General features: G+C 40.8%; 2 pseudogenes; one reads left to right on the forward strand and one right to left on the reverse strand.

Annotated features, from left to right (window-relative positions):
- Positions 1–13,454: 13,454 nt before the first annotated feature.
- LOC134940555 (5S ribosomal RNA) lies at positions 13,455–13,574 on the reverse strand (annotated as a pseudogene).
- Positions 13,575–17,770: 4,196 nt separating this feature from the next.
- LOC134940577 (5S ribosomal RNA) lies at positions 17,771–17,890 on the forward strand (annotated as a pseudogene).

The raw sequence follows: 17,890 nt of genomic DNA on the forward strand, positions 1-17,890 counted from the left end.
GGGCGCTGAAAGGTTAAAGTAATCTAATTAAGTGCAATAATGATCTGGTAATTTATTTACATGTCAGATGGAGTCGTAAACAGCCTACTCTCCTATCCCAACTAATTTCTAATTCACCTCCCAGATTGAATAATCACTCTTATAAGTATTGAATGTGTTTGTTAAAGAAACTTACTGAGCATTCAAGGGATCCTGTCAATCAGGGAATCTCGTTTGTAGAAAAAAAAATGGACATAGTAAATTGTTTTTATAGAATTGCTAGCAATTATAGAGATATTACACAAAGATACTGTATTTCCAGTTCTTTAGCTACTTACATTTAGTCCCATCATTTATACATTATCTTAGTATCTTGGTTAAATTATATTTATTTCTAAAATAGGTGGCTAGCAGAGTTTAAATTATATTTTCCTGAATTATTTTTATTTTCCAGCAACTCTACAGGAACACTGTAAAATATGGAAATTACACTTTAGGGCAGAGGTCAGCAACCCTGGAACCCGTGCCTAGCCTGTCACCCGGAACACTTTTTTGTGACATACCATCTGGCTGGCCCCTGTCTATGAGCATAAGCAGTGTCACAGAGCAGTACAGTTATGCCAGTAACTGGGGGGAGAGGAGCTCTGGGCGTGTCACGTGATCTTTGTCTGCACAATGCAGCAAGATCACATACATTGAACCTATATTATATCAAGTCAATTTGGATTACTGTTTTGTCATTTCCATTCGGACTGGATGTTCAAATCTAAATGACAGTTGATGCAAAAATAGGCGTGTAAGCTTTAGAGTTCCGCTAGGACATGCAACTCACATCTTTTAAAACTACCTTACCTGAAGTGCAGCATGCTTTTGCCAAAGGGGCAAATTTGCACCTATTTTCTGCTTTGCTCCCAGCCCTGAATCATATGTGCATTTGTTATACTACAAAATATCTAAGCTTTGTGACCTAACCTAAACTTGCCATCTACAAATATATGTAGGATAGAAGTTTTAGACCCATCTTACAATGGGTCCAAGTTTATCCCCACCTCCATCCCTGCCCCTGTCGCACTATACTTATCCTGTGGTAGTTACTCCCTTTGGCTCAGTATCTCCGTCACCATAAGAGGGAGGCGAGGGAAGGGAGATCACTCCGGCACCCACTGCATATTATGGAGACATGACAGTCATCGTCAATTATTATGTAGATACTTCTGTTATCATACAATGCAGTAACAGAATACAACTTATTGTATTCCATCATGGAGCATGGAGTTATTTGGGTTTTCAAATGTGAAGATAAACCCATGTTTTGATTAAAATAAATGAAACACCTCTTCTCTAAGGGACACTGAATGTCCATCTCGGGGCCCCCCACAGCTTCAGATAAGCTAATTTGTGCTGATGCTGGTACCAGTTATTCCTCTGGGTTGGGTAGAATATGACAGCGGTCAATGTCGACGGTCAGAATCCTGACCATGGCATCCTTATAGCCTGCCCCCCGCAGCCTAAGCCTACCACCCCCTCCGTGGTTTAGCTCTTCTGGCGGCCGGCGCATGATCATTTGGGATCCTGTTGGTCGAGATTCCCACACCCTCCCCAGCCTGACAGTCAGCATGCCGACCAGCAGGGACTGTTTCCACTCATGGAAGTCCACGACACCCATAGAGTGGGAATAAAACCTGTGGTGAGCGCAGCAAACCCACAAGGGGCTTCCTTGTGCTCGCTACCCCATGCTAGAAATCTGGGAACCGGGATCCTGGGGTCAGTATGGTGACCGCCGGGATCCCAGCCGCTGGTCTCCCATTACCAACCCGTTGTGGATGTGTCAGTGAAAAAGGCTGCGCATACAAGCATACAGCTGTACACATAGGAGCAGCGGTGCAAGTGTGCGTGTGGGTACGGCGTACACTTAAGAATTTAGCCGTGGGTACACCGTACCCACGCCAATGGGCTGACACTCCTCGCTGCTCCGTCCCCCCTCCCTCCCTCCGCTGCTCACCGCCGCTGACCGCCGCTGATGTGAGGGGAGGAGAGCGCAGCCTGCGCGTCTCCTGCCCCTCAGTGTCTTCGTTCAATTCAGCTGCCGGACTGCGAGCTTTGATTGGCTCAAGGATCGGCGCTGAATTGAACTAAGACACCCGCTTCTGCCGGAGACTGAGGGGCAGGAGAGCTGCAGGCTGCGCTCTCCTCCCCTCACTCACACACACACACACACACACACACACACACACACACACACACACACGACACCAGCAGTGGTGAGCAGCAGGGGAAGTGGGGCATGTATACCTGGCACTGGGGGCATATCTGGCTCTGGGGGGACATGTGTATCTGGCACTGGGGACATATCTGGCACTGGGGGGTCATGTGTATCTGGCACTGGGGGATATCTGGCACTGGGGGCATATTTGGCACTAGGGGGACATATGTATCTGGCACTGGGGGCATATCTGGCAATGGGGGGTGCATGTGTATCTGGCACTGGGGTGGATATGTGTATCTGGCACTGGGGGCATATCTGGCACTGTGGGGACATGTGTATCTGGCACTAGGGGCATATCTGATACTGAGGGCATATATGGCACTGGGTGGACATGTGTATCTGGCACTGGGGGCATATCTGGCACTGGTGGAATATCTGGCACTGGGGGGACATGTGTATCTGGCACTGGGGGATATCTGGCACTGGGGGCATATCTGGCACTAGGGGGACATGTGTATCTGGCACTGGGGGCATATCTGACACTGAGGGCATATCTGGCACTGGAGGGACATGTGTATCTGGCACTGGGGGCATATCTGGCACTGCGGGGACGTGTATCTGACACTGGGGTGGACATGTGTATCTGGCACTGGGGGCATATCTGGCACTGTGGGGACATGTGTATCTGGCACTAGGGGCATATCTGATACTGAGGGCATATATGGCACTGGGTGGACATGTATATCTGGCACTGGGGGGCATATCTGGCACTGGGGGCATATCTGGCACTGTGGGACATGTGTATCTGGCACTGGGGGCAAATCTGGCAATGGGGGGGCATGTGTATCTGGCACTGGGGGCATATCTGACACTGAGGGCATATCTGGCACTGGGGGACATGTGTATCTGGCACTGGGGGCATATCTGGCACTGCAGGGACATGTGTATCTGGCACTGGGGTGGACATGTGTATCTGGCACTGGGGGCATATCTGGCACTGTGGGGACATGTGTATCTGGCACTAGGGGCATATCTGATACTGAGGGCATATATGGCACTGGGTGGACATGTGTATTTGGCACTGGTGGCATTTCTGTATTTGGCACTAGGGGCATATCTGGCACTGGAGGCATATCAGGCACTATGGGGGCATTTCTGTATCTGGCACTGGGGGGCAATGTATATCTGACACAGTGGGGGCATTTGTGTATCTGCCACTGTGAGGCAATGTATATCTGGCACTCTGGGGGCATTTGTGTATCTGACACTGTGGGGCAATGTGTATCTGGCACTGTGGGGCAATGTATATCTGGCACTGTGGGGCAATGTATATCTGGCACTCTGGGGGCATTTGTGTATCTGGCACTGTGGGGCAATGTGTATCTGGCACTGTAAGTCAATATATATCTGGCAGCCTGGGGGCATTTGTGTATCTGGCACAGTGAGGCAATGTGTATCTGGCACTGTGGGGCAATGTATATCTGGCACTGTGGGGCAATATATATCTGGCACTGTGAGGCAACATGTATCTGGCACTTTTGGGGTCATATGTGTATCTGCCTCTCCCCCCATATGTGTATCACACCCCCATTTTCATTGGCCAAGCCCCATGTGGAAATTGGCCACACCCATTTTTTGGCGTGCGTGCCCTATAGCAGCTACAAATGGTATCGCTCGTAAAGGTCTGCATGTGTCCCATTTTCAGAAACATGCATCTACTGTACTCGCCCACATTATAATGACCTCTGAAAGAGATATTTGAATGAGTATCAAGAGATTGCCAGCCATGGATCATACAGATGAAAATTAAATGAGGAGCAATAACTTCATGAATAAAAGATGTCTTTTTTATACACATAGTAGTATTCTTTATACCAAGCAGAGGTATACATACAAATCTTTGTTCTTTCAAAGCTTTTCCATAATAAATACTTTTTTAATTTTATTAAAAAAGACTGTGTTTTAATACACTGACAGTACTTCTTGAAATTGGCATTACCTATATTGGCTGGTGGATACAATATCTTTGTACAAAGATTAATGTATTAGGCTCGCCATCAATTTGCTGTATTATTATTGCTACTGTAGCTATTGATCGCCACATGCTCTGTATTATCATAATGTTGAATATTTCATCTTGTCCATGCAGAGATAAACTGACTGTGTTGTGGCTGATTACTGAGATTTTGTTCAGACCTTACAAATCTGAACGTAGTCAATAATCCATTAGCATTTAGTATGTTATAAAACAAAGTGCTACAATAACCAGTTTAGTCTATAGAAATAAATGGAAAATATACTGCAAAACATTGCTAATCAGGTCAGGGGTCGTTAATAGTATCAGTTTTTTACATATATAAGTAAACCATGTCCCCATGGTGCTTTTAAAATAACAGAGTGATGTTGCCTTTATACATTTTTAACTAACAAAAATGCAATATGGCAGTCAAGAATTGTATTTACCATTTTAACATGTGGGTCCTGATTTAGAGCTGGGCATAAACAATTTTTTCTTGTTGTACAACTATACATATTTCACATAGGTAGGCAAGAATTAGACGAATACAGTTAGATCATGTTCACGTAACTATAAGACACCTCCTGTAGATGTAACCTAATTACTGTGGGTGCTTAGTGGCAGATGTAAATATCCATGATGCAAATAATGAGGGGGGTTTCCGACGCGCGCTTTTAGGTGCTTAAAAAAGAGAAGGGAGTGGCTCATAATGTGTGTAAACACGGTGCAATTTTTCTTACGATTTTGACTATATATTCAAAATCGTAAGAAAATATAGTGCATATCGCACCGTGTGTGTAGTCCTTACAATGCCGATGCGCGGTCCCACGGGATCGGCATCGCAAGGAAAAATAGACTGTGCAGGCAGCCCAATATTGACTATATCTGTGGGGCCGGGTTCCGGCCACATTGAATAGTCAATGTCGGGCTGTACAGTGCATCGCACTGTGTGTACACACCATTACACTATAATTGCAAGCCTCCCAACTTGGGGCCTAATGCAAACCTGATCGCAGCCAGACATTTGTTAGCTAATGTGCAAAACCATGTGCACTGCAGGTGAGGTAGATATAACATGTGCAGAGAGAGTTAGATTTGGATGGGGTGTCTTCAAACTGAAATCTAAATTGCAGTGTAAAAATAAAGCAGCCAGTATTTACCCTGCACAGAAACAATATAATCCCCTCAAATCTAAATCTCTCTGCAAATGTTATATCTGTCTTCCTTTCAGTGCACATGGTTTTGCCCATTAGCTAACAAATTTGCTGCTGCAATCAGGTCTGAATTAGGCCCTTTGTGAGGAGGAGGCGTGGCTTTGTGGAAAGTGCCGCGATCATGAGCGACGTCCGGTTATTTTCACTGTGGAGGCATGCCCAGTGCTCTGTGAGCAGCTCGCCATGTCCTCAGTCTCTCTCTCCTGGTGAACAGCATCTAGTGAGAATAGCAACAAGTGAGAGGGTGCCTCCCACCCTGCCTTCCCCCACCATGGGACCCCAATTTGTGTCTGATTGTCCAGACTAAAGGATGGTAGGGTAGTCTGAGGTGGATTCCTTTAGAGAACACTCTTAATTCAGACAGCAGTATACTTCCCTATGATAATATCAATGGTGAACTTACAGCACTATAGAGAGAATGCAGGTGACTCACTGACCTCTGCAAGGATACAGTGGGGTACAGGGGTTTTTACACATATGTTTTGAACACGCCATGCAGAAAATGCTAAATGATGCAAGTTTTTTTTATACTATGTGAATAGCACAATTGTACAGCACCACATAGCAGTCATTCAGACTGTATACAAGAACAGTGCTTACTATACACTGGAGCAGCCAATTTTACAGAGTTTTGTAAAGCACCATTTTAACTATATACTGTATATACTACTATTATTATTATTATCAGTATTGTATTATTTATTTTGTAATTTTTTTTAGGACAAATAGGGATCAGCATATTGGTAAAAATATGTTAAGCTTTATGGCCTTTATGTAGCACATACATACACAATGTACATAACATGCATAAAATAATCTCTACTGTGACTCCTCATAAAAAGTTACTTTCACTGTACTGTATTGATTTTCCTCAAAATGTAGTCAAGAAAGTCTCCAGATTGTAAGTAACATGTTTACGCAAGGCCTGATAGTTATGTCTTCTACAGCCAAATGTGTGCATTTTAAAATCGTATTTTTCCCCAAGATAACGCATCAGGAAAGCTGTGAGGGGAGACAAATAGGCAGCATCTAATCAACCATTTGGCTATCAGGTTGCAGCATAGGGCACATGGGTTTTGGGGGCACTGTCTGCAAGATCCTACCTCGGAGTGAGTGGCAGCTGTGCTGAATTGTGAGGGGACAGAAACTTGGTGCTCACTTAGTAGGTTGAAGCTTGGCACAGAGGGGAGCGGAGCATAATGCACACCCTCTGCAGCACTTGATGACTCTAATATCCTCAGAGACCTCCTCCCCTTGGAAGGGAAGGATCTAATATCCTCAGTGACTTCCTCCCCTTGGAAGGGAAGGATCTAATATCCTCAGAGACCTCCTCCCCTTGAAAGGGAAGGATCTAATATCTTCAGAGACCTCCTCCCCTTGGAAGGGAAGGATCTAATATCTTCAGAGACTTCCTCGCCTTGCAAGGGAAGGATCTAATATCCTCAGAGACCTCCCCTTGGACGGGAAGGATCTAATATCCTCAGAGACTTCCTCCCCTTGGAAGGGAATGATGCACATGAGCTGTGCAAAGTCCAGCCTGGACTGACTGTAATTTTTTTAACTGCCCAGTGACTCACCTTCACAAGCTCCAGGCACGTATTTGAAGTTGTGATTTGCACTGATTGCCTCAATCACATTGCACAAATGGCTACTGTATATGTTACAAGAAGGATGGTAATGAGTCGGTTCATTATATTTCTATACAATTAACCTTTTATTGTGACTCAAAATATTAGGGGGTCTATTCATGAAGCAGTGAAAAGTGAGGAGAAGTGAGCCAGTGGAGAAATTGCCCATGGCAACCAATCAGCTGCTCCGTACAATTTTATAGTATGCAAATTATAAATGTTACCTCAGTGCTGATTTGTTGCCATGGGCAACTTCTCCACTGGCTCACTTCTCCGCTCTTATCACTGCTTCATGAATAGACCCCTAGATTACTAGTAGAAATATGTAGATACCAAAACATTTTCATTTACTGTATTTTTATTTATTTATGTATGATTGCTTAAACTTTCACATAAATATATTTCTCTGAGAATAGAAGGGATCTGTTCATCACACTGCAGATTACTGAGCCAGATGTCAGACATTGCTCTAGTCACATAGGGCTCTAAGCAGATCTTTGCCACCAAACATGCATCATTTATTGTTTGGCACTCTCTATATGTTTTAGCCCTGTGTATACGATCTGTGCGGTTTGCTTACAGACAGAGCACATGCAACAGTAATCATATTTCTGTTGTATACCGATACAGCTAGTAATGAATATTTATTGGGCCGTTGGGAAAATGGTTATATTGAAAAGAATCATAAAACAGCACTGTAGCATGTTTGTGTATGTGATGGAAAAAATAGCTTTGTCCAGAAATTCCCTTGATCTTGAATTCAGCTGTAAGTAAATCTAAAAGTAAAATTAAAAAAAAAAATGAATCTGTGACCCTAAATACACATATTGTATTGGTCATATTTTAGCCAGCGGTTGTAAATATTGTGCACAACTTTTTCAGTCATGAGTGCATACCACTTTTGCAGAAATCAGATTAGTAGAAGAGATTTTCTTAAACAATATAATCAACATATTATATAAATGATCTCCCCAAGCAACATAGGTGTCTGTTTTTGATTATGTACTCAGTAATGTATGAATGACATCAGGAATTACAGAGGAAAATTACTTAAGTGTCTTCTCATATACAATATTTTTAAAATACGTTTCTAGTTCACTATTTCCATAACAGAAAATAAAATAAGACAGAGCGCGGGATTTACTAAAAGAAAAATGTATTTTCAAATGTACTAAAAACCCTGGCCGCCCGCTTGCTGATGTGGACGGTATCACCAGCTTTTTATGGCGATACCCGATAGGCTTCTTACCGCATCCCGTAGCAACCCACCACCCTGTACCGCCGATTACCGGCGATGGGCGGTGATGTATATTAGTACATCCCACCCACAGGCTGTTGCAGACAATACCCATAAGGGTAATTTTCGGAAGCATTTTGCAGGTTTGATAACTTATCATCAACCCATTGTATATCTATTATTGCATAATCACTGAGGCTTCAAATAAAATATTACACCTGAAAAGACCTGGTACTGTAATTGGAATTCAGATCTGCACTACACAATACTACGGTATCCAGATGATAGATCGACAGTGTATAGATCAACAGTTGGGTTGGGACTGTAATGTCAGTGGTCGGGATCCCAGAGGTCAGCATACCGACCGCGGTATCCCGGCCGCCAGAATGCCGGCCCTTGCGGGCTCGGTGGCTCACTGCGCTCGCCACAGGTTCTATTCCCACTCTATGGGTGTCGTGGACACCCACGAGTGGGAAAAGCCCCTGCTAGACGGCATTCCTGACCGCCGGGATTTCGACCGCCAGCAAATCAATTACATCCCCAACAGTCATTAGGTCAACAGGTGCAAAAGGATGATGTAAAAATGGTCGACACACAAATGGATGACACATGTTTTCAATGTACAATGTATTTTTTCAACATCTGTTTTATTTACTTTCCATGTGAACATCTATTGAGAATAGTAACCTGTGGTGATTGAAGTGGAGTGAGCCGAAGTGTGTGTCGAGTGAAGCGAGAGCACAAGGGTTGAAGTTACTACTGATGGTGGTCAGATAAAAGGAAAATCCTAGATTTGGGGCAAAACAAACTCACAAAAAAAAACCATGTGTCAACCATTTGTGTGTCCACCATGTTCATGCTGACCTTTTGAACCTGTCGATCTTTTGTGAAACTTAAGCACTGCTGACCTTTCGTGCTTTGACCATTTGTACCTGTTTACCTAAGGCATATTGACCATAGAGTGTTGAGCTATTGATTGTCCACCAATGCATTGTCGATCTAGCCATCCACACCCAATACTACTTTCTGCATTCCAGATAGCCAGAAACACGTTCAAACAGCCTGCAGGACACTGAATAGTCCTATGCACAACTATTAAGCTTAACGGTATTTCTAACAGTCTCTAAAAATTTAGATGGGCTCTAATAGCAAATATAAACACTTTTCCATATGAATAAATGAAGAATTTATTTTATAACTATGTAAAAAATACTGCAAACATGATCTATACTGTATTGACTTTTCAAACAAATATAAAAAAATAACATTAGATAGCCAGAACTAAAGTATGCAGTTACAGTTAAAGGAGTACAAACCCATATCTGAGGGTTAGGTTATTTTCTATATGACAGGTTTGCCAGATTCAGATGATAAACCTTTATTCCTTCACTCATCTTTAAAGAGATATGTCTATTCTCATCATGACAAACGTGTGACATTTCTTTCTTTTGAGGTCATTCAACTTTCCCAGAAACCCTGACAAATACATTTTGTGCTAGATAGCACATTCTATATTAGATATAACTTATCAGATCCTTTTCTTTTACAATTTAAAAATAGAATCCAAGTGGAATGGAAAATAATAACATTTATTTCTGAGGTATTACAATATTTTGGCCCAAATGTAATATCCTGCGAGATGTGGGCAGCAGCAAGACTTTGGCAATGCAACCACTGTATATTGTTTGTGCCTTAGAACAAATTGCTGCTTTAAATCTACCAACTACATTAATGATATCTCAACGCTGCATGCATCTGGCAGGCTTTATATATATATATATATATATATATATATATCTTTTCTACAAATAAAGGTAAGGAGAAGGTGCGCTCATAGTCCAAATCAATACTTTAATGGATAAAACACCGATAAGTATAATCCAGGACAGGTAATTCAAAGACTCGTACCCTAATTACCCACGCTGTGGGCTGATTACCACATGATATAGAATTTTTCCACTTCGATATACGAAACGCGTTGGGGCGTGGTCTGTCTGACGTCTCTCTCCTGCAAGTGTACTGGATGATCTGCACGATTCCCCAGCACGGTGACTTGACGGGTCCTGGCTCATCCACGGCCGGATACGGTGCTTTGTCCCGGACTGCTGTAGGCGATCACAGCTACAGCCTTGTGGAAAAATTCTATATCATGTGGTAATCAGCCCACAGCGTGGGTAATTAGGGTACGAGTCTTTGAATTACCTGTCCTGGATTATACTTATCGGTGTTTTATCCATTAAAGTATTGATTTGCACTATGAGCGCACCTTCTCCTTACCTTTATTTGTAGAAAACTTATCTCCTGGAGTTCGGAGTGACTATAGGAGGAATGTGCTGCGGTAATTAGACTTACCAGTGCTCCAAACCCGGACTGGTGGTCTGTGGATTGTTCATCATAGAGTCACCAGCGCACCTGTACATGCTTTTCTTAATATATATATATATATATATATATATATATATACACAGTTGCAAGAAAAAGTATGTGAACCCTTTGTAATTTCCTGGATTTGTGCATAAATTGGTCATAAAATGTGTTCTGGTCTTCATCTAAGTCACAATAATAGACAAACACAGTCTGCTGACAATAGTACCACACAAACAATTATATGTTCTCATGTTTTTATTGAACACACCATGTAAACATTGACAGCGCAGGGTGGACAAAGTATGTGAACCCCTAGGCTAATGACTTCTCCAAGAGCTAATTTGAGTCAGGAGTCAGCCAACCTGGAGTCCAATCAATGAAACAAGATTGGAGGTGTTGGGTAAAGCTGCCCTGACCTTTAAAAAACACACACCAGTTTTGAGTTTGCAAGTCTCAAGAAGCATTGCCTGATGTGAACCATGTCTCGCAGAAAAGAGCTCTCAGAAGACCTACGATTAAGAATTGTTGACTTACATAAAGCTGGAAAGGATTACAAAAGTATCTCTAAAAGCCTTGATGGTCATCAGTCCACGGTAAGACAAATTGTCTATAAATGGAGAAAGTTCAGCAATGTTGCTACTCTCCCTAGGAGTGGGCGTCCTGTAAAGATGACTGCAAGAGCACATCGCAGAAGTGATTATTAATTTTATGCATTGATACATTTTATTATTTCCCATTTTTTTAGTTCACTCATCTGTCTTAATATCTACTAGTTATTTGAGCAATACTTATTGAAATACCGTTAAAGTAAAAACAAAAATATTAACAAAATATTAACAAAAGTGCAAAGGTAGCATAATATGAAAATTCCTAAAGATTGCATGGATATGTCCAATGTATAAGGAGCCACCTGGGAATGGGAGCGCTATAGATGTACACAAGTTTGTCTCACTTGCACACCTGTTTTATCTATACTGGGTGTGGCAGCAACGTACGTATGTATAGGCAGATTTAGGGGGGCACCAAGACTTTGTGGGGAGTAAGCGTGGCATTGTAGAAAGTGTGAATGTTTACATGAAGTGTTCAATACAAACATGAGAACATATAAATGTTTATGTGGTATTAGTTTCAGCAGACTGTGTTTGTCTATTGTTGTGACTTAGATGAAAATCAGAACAGATTTGAAGACCAATTTATGCACAAATCCAGGAAATTCCATAGGGTTCACATACTTTTTCTTGCAACTGTATATATATATATATATATATATATATATATATATGTAAAAAAAGGAGTATAGCGCCACGTGTGAGGGAAAAAAACACCTAAAAATGAGAAATATATTTATATATAGAAAACACTCCCTTACGATGATAGGGTGTCAGCCGTCCCCTAAAATTTCAGCATTGGTAAGATGCTGTGAAAATGTTAAAGTAAATATGGGTAGGTAGGGGCTGTGGCGACCAACTGGTGTTTATTTAAAAAATATATTAGTGGACTAAAATGCAATTTTTAAAGGACAGGATAAAAAGACCTTTTTTGTAAAAGAATAAAAACAATTTATTTTGCAAAAAGTAAAAAACATTAATTTTTTAGAAGTAACTGTTTTTTCACAGAGCTACATATATGAGAAAAATGTAGTAAAACAGGATAAATACTAAAAAATGGATGTGTAAAATTCCTAAGACATAAATAGAATAAAAGAATTTATAATTAATAAAAAACAGCTTAACTTAAGATGGAGGGTCATACAGGGTATCCCAACGCGTTTCGTCTATCTGACTTCATCAAGGGGTAGTGAATGAATGTGTAGAGTGGGCTTATATACCCACTGATAAGGGGTTACTAGTTGTGACATCACTTCCTGTTAATTAACAATGTAAAAGTGTGTCATATACATAATCCGTATTGGTAGCATATAGGCAATAATGGAGCAATACTATTAGGCTAGGGAGAGGCATATCATGATAGTTATACTAAAAAACGAGCTTGGTAAGTCCTTAAAACAGTATTGTGAACAGTTTTTGTTGTTTTTGCGCACTTCCGCCACACTTCCTGTATCGGCGGCTGCGGAGTGCGCATGCGCGAATGCCCCACTTCCGGTATCGCGTCTCGAACGGCTTTGTCCGGAGCTTCATGCCCCACTTCCGTCCTAGATGTTATGAGATCTGTGCCCCACTTCCGGTATAGGTGTCCGGAATGATACATGACGCTACTTCTTGTTTGACAGCGTCTGGAGAGTTCAGTGCAGTGTCGGCGGCCATTTTAAAGGAGTCCATATATGCAGACATAGATTCTCCTTGCATATTAATTACTCGATTGCATGGAAAAGAAAAATATATAAAATAAGGCGCAGTTAGTGTCGTTTTGACTCGAGTATTCTTAATGCTTCATTAATACAATTATTATATAGGGGGCATATATATCCACTTTTAATACAAGACAATAAATTATATTTCTTGACAGTAGTAATTCTATGGGAGTTAATTTTTCAAGGTAATGGGGTGAGAGAAATAAATACATTTTAAAAGCAGTTTGGCAGAAGTACGCTATGCATATTTGGAAGGTATATATATTTTGTGTTAGAAACAGTTTTTTGGGGTGAATAAAGGTGATTATAAATTACGTGATAGCAAGTGCATTAACAGAAATAAACGTTCATGCATATATATATGTATATATATCTAGTCTGTACAGATGTGTGTATGCGCACCCGTCCATGCTTCAGTGTGTGCCCACTAAGCTGAGTGGTCATGTATGTCGTTCACATGAGCCTGGTTATGACACATAAGTGTTTGTTACTTATTTTTTACAGTACCTTAACTTCCCAGGTGGTCTCCCTCTTGGTACTATTAAAGCCCGACACTGCTTAGCTTCCAAGATCGGACGGGTTTGGGCGTGGAGCCAGTGTGGTATGACTGTATCTATTGGTTTTGAACAAAACACTCATTCTTGTGTCAGACATTTTTATTGTGCTGTGAATTCAGGTGCGCATATACATTCAATGTGATAAAGGTGAGTAAGGGTATAATGAGACATTTTTTTAACCTTATAAAAATGGGGCAATTTCATAACCCTCGTTGAATCCTGCTGGATGCATCGTGTTAAGCTGGTAGATCCAAAACATTTCTCTTTGGGATAGTTTGTTCGCCAGGTCTCCGCCTCTTTCCCCAATCTGTACGTGTTCTATTGCTTTAAAGGTCAGGTCTTCTGGATTTGAATTGTGTTCCCGGATGAAATGTCTATAGATGAGGTGGGTGTCGAGCTTATTTTTGATGCTCCTGATGTGCTCCTGAATTCTTATTTTGAGTGTCCGCTTTGTTTTCCCCACGTATTTCTTCTTGCATGTACATTCCAATAAGTATATGACAGAGCTGCTGTTGCAATTAAGGAACTCCTTTATCTTGAATTCTTGGGTGGCCCCTGAGTTAAAAAATGTTTTTCTGTTTGGGTTTAGGAACTTGCAGATGTTGCATCGTCCGCATTTGAATGCTCCTGTGCATTTCAGGAATGTTTGATTGGTTCTTTCCTTAGTGGTGTCACGTAACATGCTGGGTGCAAGATGGTCTTTCAAACTCTTGGATTTGCGAAAGACTATCTGTGGTTTTTCCGGGAGGATTTCTTTCAATACAGGATCCATAAGTAGGATTTTCCAATGTTCCTTGAAGGATGATTTGATATGGTTCTCATGGTGGTTATAAGTGGTGATGAATGCGGTGGATTCCTTAGGGTCTTCCTTCTTTTTATATTCTAGAAGGTCCTCCCTCTTTAAGGTATTTGTTCTTGCAGTGGCCTTGTCCAGAATCGATTTTGGATATGACTTCTCTTCAAATCTTTTTCTGTAAATGGCTACCTGTTCATTGCAGTCCTCTTTCTTGCTGCAGTTCCTCTTAATTCTATGGAACTGAGAGTAAGGGATGTTGTCTTTCCATGTCTTTGCGTGGCTGCTGTGGTAGTGGAGGTAGCTGTTTTTGTCAACCCCTTTAATGAAGTTTTTAGTTACCACTGACGATCCTTCACCTATTAATACTAAATCCAGGTATTCTATTGAGGTTTTGTTTGTGTTGTAAGTGAATGAGAGATTCATATCATTAATTTCTAAAAGGTTAAAAAATTCCATAAAAAGTTCCAGGCTGCCATTCCATATTATTAAAATATCGTCGATATAACGTTTGTACAAGATCACATTTTCCTTGAAATATTGAGTGTTATACACATAGAGTTCCTCCCATTGTCCCATAAATAGGTTTGCGAAACTTGGTGCAAAAATCGTTCCCATTGCTGTCCCACAGCGTTGAAGATAAAAGTTCTCTAAAAATTTAAAATAGTTTCGACTCAGAATAAAATTCATCACATCACAGATAAAAACTCTTTGAGTTGTTGTAAGGGTAGGATCCTGATCTAGAAAGTCCTTACATGCCTTAATACCTTTAGAATGCTCAATGCACGTGTATAGAGATTGAACATCTATTGTAATCCATACGTAGCTATCTTTACATTCTATGGATTTCATCAGGTTCAATACCATGGTTGTGTCTTTGAGATATGACGGTAGTTCCTTAACATATGGGTTTAGAAAAACATCTACATACTCGGACAATTTTGATGTTAAGGAATCAATTCCAGCGACAATAGGTCTCCCTGGTGGATTTAAAAGGTTTTTATGGATTTTCGGCAGGTAATAGAAAATGGGGGTTATGGGACTAGACTGCATTAAAAATTGGAATTCCTCTTTCGTGATACTTCCATTCCGAAGTCCTTGTGTGAGGAGTATTCTCAATTCTTCTATATATAAATCCTTGGGGTCATTGTTTAATAGTTCGTAGGATTTGGTGTCTCCTAGTAGACGCTGTGCTTCTTTCACATAGTTGTCTCGATCCAGGATAACTAGTCCCCCCCCTTTGTCAGCAGGTTTTATCACTATCTCTGAATTTTTCTGTAGTTTCTTCAGTGCCTCTCTTTCTCTGTTGTGGAGATTTTTTGTGACCACAGGTGCAAGGTCAGTGTCACATAGATCTCTTTTTACCATATCATAGAATATGCTGATATGGTTGCCTTTCGATTCCACCGGGTAATACTTAGATTTGCGTTTCAGTCCTGATCTTGATGATTCTTCATAGTTTGAGATGATTGCATTGTCCTTGCGTGCAAAATGTCTTTTAAGTGTGAGCTTGCAAATGAATTTATTTAAGTCTATAAATGTCTCAAATTTGTTCAGTTTCTCTGTGGGTGCAAATGATAAGCCTTTGCTTAGTAAGGAAGTTTCGTTGTTTGTCAATGCATATTTTGAAATGTTGAATATCCCCTTCTCCTTTAGGTCTGATGCTGTACATTTCTCCTTTTGGTGTTGTAATCTTTCCCTCCTGCCGCCCCGTTTTCCTCTTCTTCTACGTGGGGCCTTTTTAGAGGGGGTGCATGTGATGATTCTTCTTGTAGTGTGCCCCTGAACGTGTTTTTTGGACGAGCTCCTAGGCGTGGTGATAAAAAAACCTTTTCGTCTGTTGATCTTAGTCTTTGTAAGGTGGAAAATTTATTGTAAGTGTTGATCTTTTGTGTAGGATGCGATTCCTCTCTGTTGTTCTGTCTGCCTCTGTGTGGTACCGTTTTCCACACTTGATTCCCACGATTAGGTCTATTCGTGGTAGTAAATCTGCTCCAATTCTTTGTTTTGCCGTTTTCGTAATCCTCCTTATCACGAAGAAACTTTTTTTCTTTACCCCGTATGACTTCTTCCTCTATGCGTTCTATTTTCTTATTAAGAACAATTTCATTGGTTCTGTAGTCCTCTTTAGTTTTAAATGGTTCCAATTCGATTTCTTTATCTTTTATGTCTTTTTCGATAGAAGATACATTCTTCCTTCTCTCTGTGATGAGTAGCTTCATTAAATTTATCGAACAAGTATGGAGGGTAGAATCCCATTTCTCCATAAATTCTGGATCTGATGTTCCAATGGTGGGTTGTTTCACAAGTCTCAGACCACTTGGTACCCTATTAACTGAGATGTAATGTTCCAAACCTTTTATATCCCACCATGTTTTAATTTCTTTTACCAAAAGTCTCTCCATGTCCCAAAATAGGTCATCTAGGTCCCTTGAGGGGTTTGGGCTGTTAGTCGGCTTGTCTTCACTAAATATTTTTTGGCACCAATCATTTCTCTTATTGGTGCGTTCATTAATTCTGAACATGTTGTAGATATTTTGACCACAGCACCAGGCAGCTAAACAATTAACCAGTCTTAAATGTAAAAAAAGGAGTATAGCGCCACGTGTGAGGGAAAAAAACACCTAAAAATGAGAAATATATTTATATATAGAAAACACTCCCTTACGATGATAGGGTGTCAGCCGTCCCCTAAAATTTCAGCATTGGTAAGATGCTGTGAAAATGTTAAAGTAAATATGGGTAGGTAGGGGCTGTGGCGACCAACTGGTGTTTATTTAAAAAATATATTAGTGGACTAAAATGCAATTTTTAAAGGACAGGATAAAAAGACCTTTTTTGTAAAAGAATAAAAACAATTTATTTTGCAAAAAGTAAAAAACATTAATTTTTTAGAAGTAACTGTTTTTTCACAGAGCTACATATATGAGAAAAATGTAGTAAAACAGGATAAATACTAAAAAATGGATGTGTAAAATTCCTAAGACATAAATAGAATAAAAGAATTTATAATTAATAAAAAACAGCTTAACTTAAGATGGAGGGTCATACAGGGTATCCCAACGCGTTTCGTCTATCTGACTTCATCAAGGGGTAGTGAATGAATGTGTAGAGTGGGCTTATATACCCACTGATAAGGGGTTACTAGTTGTGACATCACTTCCTGTTAATTAACAATGTAAAAGTGTGTCATATACACTCTTTGGGATAGTTTGTTCGCCAGGTCTCCGCCTCTTTCCCCAATCTGTACGTGTTCTATTGCTTTAAAGATCTACCAGCTTAACACGATGCATCCAGCAGGATTCAACGAGGGTTATGAAATTGCCCCATTTTTATAAGGTTAAAAAAATGTCTCATTATACCCTTACTCACCTTTATCACATTGAATGTATATGCGCACCTGAATTCACAGCACAATAAAAATGTCTGACACAAGAATGAGTGTTTTGTTCAAAACCAATAGATACAGTCATACCACACTGGCTCCACGCCCAAACCCGTCCGATCTTGGAAGCTAAGCAGTGTCGGGCTTTAATAGTACCAAGAGGGAGACCACCTGGGAAGTTAAGGTACTGTAAAAA

This window comes from Pseudophryne corroboree, chromosome 1 (genome assembly GCF_028390025.1).
Source record: "Pseudophryne corroboree isolate aPseCor3 chromosome 1, aPseCor3.hap2, whole genome shotgun sequence".
Classification (NCBI taxonomy): domain Eukaryota; kingdom Metazoa; phylum Chordata; class Amphibia; order Anura; family Myobatrachidae; genus Pseudophryne; species Pseudophryne corroboree.